At 46.6% G+C, this 6,000-nt stretch overlaps 1 protein-coding gene across 2 annotated transcripts in view; it reads right to left on the reverse strand.

Annotated features, from left to right (window-relative positions):
- FAM168B (family with sequence similarity 168 member B) overlaps positions 1–2,000 on the reverse strand; it is a 41,171-nt gene extending 39,171 nt beyond the window's left edge. The window contains exon 1 of one of the 2 annotated variants that reach the window (XM_005202196.3): positions 1,744–2,000. The gene's annotated coding sequence lies outside the window, so the exon portion shown is untranslated. 2 annotated transcript variants of the gene reach the window in all.
- Positions 2,001–6,000: the final 4,000 nt, after the last annotated feature.

Raw genomic sequence — 6,000 nt, forward strand, 5'->3', positions numbered from 1 at the left:
TTGAAAATTCAAATAATTTTGACATCACAATTCTGTCTAGCCTTAAAACAGAAATGAATTGAATGGCAGCTGTAGAGTAGAATACTAAGTAAAAATCTAACAAATCTATCAGGCCTGGATAAGAGGGCAAGGGCAGTAATACCAACAGCAGCTTCCTCCGCCCATCTGGCTTGTAGGATCCTTCCACTATTCTGAAGAGCAGAAGGCAGGAAGAGGGGATGCTACCTGCTCCATGTGTCTAGAGTGACTGCTACACAGAACCTAGAGGAAGGCCGCAGTTTCCAACTCTTAAAGCCTGCAGGGACCTCTACCATACCTTCAGTTCAGTTGCTCAGTCGTGTCCAATTCTTTGCGACCCCATGGGCTGCAGTAAGCCAGGCTTCCCTGTCCATGGCCAACTCCCAAAGCTTGCTCAAACTCATGCCCATCCTGTCCGTGATGCCATCCAACCATCTCATCCTCTGTAGTCCCCTTCTCCTCCCGCCTTCAGTCTTGCCTAGGATCAGGGTCTTTTCCAATGTTCTTCACATCAGGTGGCCAATGTATTGGAGTTTCAGCTTCAACGTCAGTCCTTCCAATGAACACCCAGGACTGATCTCCTTTAGGATGGACTGGTTGGATCTCCTTGCACTCCAAGGAACTCTCAAGACTCTTCTCCAACATCACAGTTCAAAAGCATCAATTCTTCGGCGCTCAACTTTCATCACAGTCCAACTCTCACATCCATACACAATTATTGGAAAAACAGCTTTGACTAGAGGCACCTTTGTTGGCACACCTCAGCTTGTCCATTTAGTCACAAATACGACTAAACGGAAGTAATTATGCAAACACATACTAAAGCAAGCCCACTCTATAAACCCCAAAAGAAACAAAAAAAACTTCACAATGTGCACCATAGTACCTTCAACAACAGAACAATTAGCCTAATTCTTTCCTGTCAAAGCAAAAATAACCCAATCCTTGGTTACTTAACCCAAGTTCTAAAATGCGTCCCTACTATTATTGCCAAGTTTTTCATATACCATTTGAGAAAATAATCTTAAAAAATTACACAAGGGTGACTTGAAAATTTAAGGAGGGGGAAGGAGACAAACCTTTTCATTTCAAGAAAGTCCTGCTTGGCAAAACACTCCAAAATACTTTTATGTATGACTTTAATGAAGCATTAACTCATACAACCCATCAGATGCACGCTTATATACACTATAAGTGAGGAAGACCCTATTCGTGGACGCTGTAACGGCGCACCTCTCTTTCAAAGTTGACCAAGGCTGGGCCATGATACGTCCTTTCTGGTTAAAACATTGAAAGCCTTTCAAGCTAAGGCTTCTGCCAGGCAAATGGAATAATGTTTACTTTGTGAGAAAAGTGGATAGTTTACACACTGGAAACGATGAAAATCCTACGAACAGAAACACCACCCCATTGCTTCCCCATTTTTTGCATTTCCCTGATCTGATCACCTGAACCTTAAAAAAAAAGACCCAGAGAACACTGTTGTGCAACAAACGCCGCTCTCGCCGGCCCGGGGGCAGCTTCCCCGCCGCCCACGCCGCACCTGCCCGCGCGCCCCGCAGTCCAGCCCCGCCTCCCTCGGGCAGCACCCGCCCGCCTGGCCCCGCGGGACAAAGCGCCGCCGCGGGCCCGACCTTGGCACCGCCCAAATCGGCCGCACAAAGCGCCGCACTTCCGGCCGCGCACGCCGCCGCCAAGTCCGCCGCCCGCCCCGCCCGCACTCACCGCGCCGCGAGGGCAGACTGGGCCTCAGTGATCAGAGCTCGCCGGTCCAGGGCGGGCTCAGCGGTCGGGCTCGGTGAGAGGCGCGCGCTGCGCAGGTCTGCTCCGTTGCGGGGCTGAGCCGCGAGGCCCGGGTCGCCGCCACCGCCGCTTACCCGGCCTGCGCTCCCGCTCGCCCCGCTCTGCCCGGCCCGCCTCTCCGCAGCCCGCGCTCCTCGCCGACGCTGCGCTGCCGCCTAACCCAAACCTCACTTCCGCCTGGAGCCCGCCTTGGCGGGGGCGCGCAGACACGTGACCCGCCGGCGCCTTCCGGGCTCCCGGTCGGCGTGCGCGCTCCCGCCGACGTCCGAGAGGCGACGGGACCGGGAGGCTTCCCGGAGCTGTTGCGTACAGAGATCGTCGGGCCGAATTTCTGTGGTCTCTGCGTCTGGAGCGTACAGGGCGGGGAGGGCGGGGTTGGGGGGTTCAAACAGAAGTCAAACGGCGCCCGGAGGATGTCTGTTGACTCATTCGAATAAACGCTCATGTGGAATATTTTTCCTTACGCCATCTTTGGGCTCCTACGCTCATGGTATGGAAAGGGCACAATGGAACATAATTATAGTGGAACATAATTATTAACTTCTTACGGGAAAAAAAATGTATTCGATTTCGTGTTTTTAAATAGCCCCGCACTACAGGAACCCTTGTGTAAATGCAGGCGCGGCGGCGGGGGCGCGCTCTTCCCCAATGCCAGGCTCCGGTCCCCAGGCCTGTGTGGTCGGCTGTTGGCTTAACGGCCAGGGCCCGGGCGCTCGGCGTTCTTCGCGTTCGCCGTTCTGAGTGCTCTGCATTCATTAAGTCACTTAATACAATAAAGTCGTTTTACAAATGAAGCAGTTAAGGCACGAAGAGGCTGATAAGTCCCTTCGAGAGCAGACAATTTCTTGGAAGCCGACCAGGTTGAAACCCGAACGTCTGACTTAAGGGCACTTACTCTTAAAAGGGGGACTTTGGGGTTTGCACTTTCCCAGAGCTGCTCTCAACTATTTCTGTAACATTACTAGGGCCCACAGGTTCCCCGCGTGATGTGAGAGCCAATGGTTCTGCCTTGGAGAAAGGTGGAGGAATCCTGTGGTCTCTGCTCAGCTGGGAGGGTCCAGGCAGTCTTATCTTTCCCTGACCAAGCCGAGAACATCTACTACTGGTTCGCATTTCAAAGATATAAGTGCACGTTAAAATGCTACCCACTCCAGTATTCTTGTGCTTCCCTTGTGTCACAGTTGGTAAAGAATCAGCCTGCAATGTGGGAGACCTGGGTTCAATCCCTGGGTTGGAAAACTGCCTTGGAGAAGGGAAAGGCTACTCCAGTATTCCGGCCCAGAGAATGCCATGAACTGTATAGTCCATAGGGTCGCAAACAACTGGACATGACTGAGCCACATTCACTAAAATAGTTGCAAACGACTTGATTTTTGTCACACTATAGAAGATGGTGGGTGGTTTTAAATACAACTAGATGTTACTCTTAACCGTTTTAATATAGACACTGGTGATTTGAGTCCCACTGAAAAGCTAAAGTGAAGTCGCTCAGTCGTGTCCTACTCTTTGCGACCCCATGGACGGTAGCCCACCAGGCTCCTCCATCCACGAAATTTTCCAGGCAAGAACACTGGAATGGGTTGCCATTTCTTTAGTTTCCATTTTAAAAGTACATGAATAAAGGGCTTTCCTGGTGGTTTAATGGTTAAGAATTGACCCGCTGATGAAAGGGATGCAGTTAGATCCCTGATCTAGGAAAATCCCACATGCAGAAGAGCAACTAAGCCAGAGTAGCACAACTACTGAGCCTGCCGGCCCTAGATCCTATGCTCCACCTTAAGAGAAGCCACTGCAATGAGAAGCCCATGTACCCTAAGGAAGAGTAGCCGTTGCTCAGGGAAACTAGAGAAAGCCCTTGCAGTTTAAGGAAGACCCAATAAGCCAACGATAAAAATTTAGAAATACATAAATAAGTTCTGTAACCGTACAGAATTCCATTGTGCTTTTTCTTCTTAAACTCCTGCTTGCATACCACTGTCTGCACAGAATTTAACCCTAATATTAATATATTTGCGGAGAAGGCAATGGCACCCTACTCCAGTACTTTGCCTGGAAAATCCCATGGATGGAGGCGCCTGGTAGGCTGCAGTCCATGGGGTCGCTAAAAGTCGGACATGACTGAGCGACTTCCCTTTCACTTTTCACTTTTCACTTTCATGCATTGGAGAAGGAAATGGCAACCCACTCCAGTGTTCTTGCCTGGAGAATCCCAGGGATGGGGGACCCTGGTGGCTGCCATCTGTGGGATCACACAGAGTCGGACACGACTGAAGTGACTTAGCAGCAGTAGCATTAATATGTTTGTGTATTGAGTCTATTTTTTTAAACCACTTGTATCTGTCAGGATAGCTAGGAAATGCTGCAGTAACAAGCCCCAGATCTCAAGTGTTTTTACACAATAGAGAAGTTTATTTCTCACTTAAACATCAGATCTGAAGCAAGTGGAATCATCTAAAAAACTATACTAACAATAAGAGCAACCAGTGATTATCAAAATGAGAAAAAAATATAAGGTATCTAAATTAACAATGAATTAGAAAATATGATGGAAGAGAAGATCCATTTTATACAATGTTGATTACTTATAGACAAAATGAAACAATATATAAAAATAACAGTAATACCCAGAAATAAAACTTGCATAATAGTTGTGAAAGGTCTATATGAATAAAATTTAAAATACCCATCAAATCACACCAAAAAATCTCTTAAATACATGGAGAAAAACATATTATTCTTGGATAATTTTTCTAAATTTATGAATTTAATACAATTCCTATCAAACACCAATAATTACTTTTAATTAGGTAAAGTGATTCTGATTTACACATGAAAAGATCAACAAGAAAAATCAAAAGCAAGAGTATCTGGAGAATTCCCTGGCAGTTAGGAGTCAGCTTTCATTGCCCAAGACCCAGGCTCAGTTCCTGACTGGGGAACTAAGATCCTTCAAGCCAAAAAATAAAAGAATATTTGCCAAGAAAACATTGAGGGCAAAGAGTAATAGTAAGGGTGCTACTAGACCTATCGAAATAAGAAAACATATTTAAAAGCCTCAATCAACAAAGCAGTGTGTCACGGATGCATGAATAGACAGATCAATGAAATAGAACATTCAGAAATACACTCAGATTATTTTCAGAAGTGATATCTGATAAAGGTAGCATCTCAAGTCACTGCGAAGAAAGATGGACTATTTAATAAATGGTACTGGGACAGAAACAGCCATCTGAAAAAATATAAAATTGAATTTATAGCTTACCATACCAGAATAAAATCCAAATCAAAAAAGATACAAATGTACAGCAATGGAATTATAAAAGAGCAAGAAATAAAAAATAATTTTTTTTATCTTGGAGTAAAAAAGCCTTTTTTAAAAAATCAAACTTTAAACTTTTTATTTTCTATTTGGGTACAGCCGATTAAAAATGTTGTGGTAGTTTCAGGTGAACAACCAAGGGACTTAGCCTCAAGTATACATGTATCTATTAGGCAGGAAGTTAGACAAAAGCAACAAGGGGAGGCCTGGCTGAAAGGGATGCAAGCTGATCTCTGAACTCCATCTTAGACACACCCAGGAGAGCTCATGCATAGGCTGCAAAATAAACACAGAGATTTTCAACTTCTGCATATGTGTCCTCAGTTCAGTTCAGTTCAGTTGCTCAGTCGTGTCCGACTCTTCGCGACCCCATGAATTGCAGCACACCAGGCCTCCCTGTCCATCACCAACTCCCGGAGTTCACTCAAACTCATGTCCATCGAGTCGGTGATGCCATCCAGCCATCTCATCCTCTGTCCTCCCTTTCTCCTCCCGCCCCCAATCCCTCCCAGCATCAGAGTCTTTTCCAATGAGTCAACTCTTCACATGAGGTGGCCAAAGTACTGGAGTTTCAGCTGTAGCATCATTCCTTCCAAAGAACACCCAGGGCTGATCTCCTTTAGAAAGGACTGGTTGGATGTCCTTGCAGTCCAAGGGACTCTCAAGAGTCCTAGGCACCACAAAATGACCACAAGGGCTTCTCCAAGTAACCTTAGGCAGTTAGGAGCCCAGTAAGGGAGCATGAATATTCTACATCTAATTAAAACAGACTGAATTATGGGACGACATAAACGGCATGCGGCTGCTGCTGCTAAGTCGCTTCAGTCGTGTCCGACTCTGTGCGACCCCGTAGGCGGCAG

Source organism: Bos taurus, chromosome 2, assembly GCF_002263795.3.
Source record: "Bos taurus isolate L1 Dominette 01449 registration number 42190680 breed Hereford chromosome 2, ARS-UCD2.0, whole genome shotgun sequence".
NCBI lineage: Eukaryota > Metazoa > Chordata > Mammalia > Artiodactyla > Bovidae > Bos > Bos taurus.